The sequence below is a fragment of the Phaenicophaeus curvirostris genome, chromosome 7 (assembly GCF_032191515.1).
Source record: "Phaenicophaeus curvirostris isolate KB17595 chromosome 7, BPBGC_Pcur_1.0, whole genome shotgun sequence".
Lineage (NCBI taxonomy): Eukaryota > Metazoa > Chordata > Aves > Cuculiformes > Cuculidae > Phaenicophaeus > Phaenicophaeus curvirostris.
Window position 1 is genome coordinate 6,559,696 of NC_091398.1, and position 692 is coordinate 6,560,387.

Genomic DNA, 692 nt, shown 5'->3' on the forward strand with positions numbered 1-692 from the left:
ACTCCCCAGGATTTGGAGGCTGCTGAGGATGGTGACCCTCTGGGCTAGTTTTTTTCCAGGATTTGCTGGCTGTCTTGGGACGTTATCCCAGGCCACGGTGTCTCCCAGAATCTGGTGGCTCCCTGGGGATGGTGTAACATGGGCACAGTGTTTCCAAAGATTTGATGGAACCTTAGGGATGGTGTTTTTCAGGCTCTGGTGGCTCCCTAAGGGTGGTGACCCTCTGTGTATGTTTTTTTTCCCAGGATTTGGTGGCTTCCTGGGGACTGTGTCTCCCAGGATTTGGTGGATCCTTGAGTATGGTGTTTCCCAAGATCTGGTGGCCCCTTAGGGATGGTAACCCTCTGGGCATATTGTTCCCCAGGATTTGGAGGCTCCTGAGGATGGTGACCCTCTGAGCATGTTTTTTCCCAAGATTTGGTGGCTCCCTGGGGACGGTGTCCCCCGGGCACGGTGTCTCCCAGGACCCGGAGGGTCCTCGGGGACGGCGTTTCCCAGGCTCTGGTGGCTCCCCGGGGCCAGCACCCCACGGGCAGGGCGTCTCCCGGGCTCTGGCGTTCCTCGGGGCCCGGTGCCCCCCGCCGGCGGTAGCTGGGGGGGCGGTGACCCCCGGTTCCCGGTGTCCCCGCTGCCACCGCCCCTCGCCCCAAGCTCCGCCCGCGGCGCCGCCCGCAGCCGGCGCTGCCCGGGGG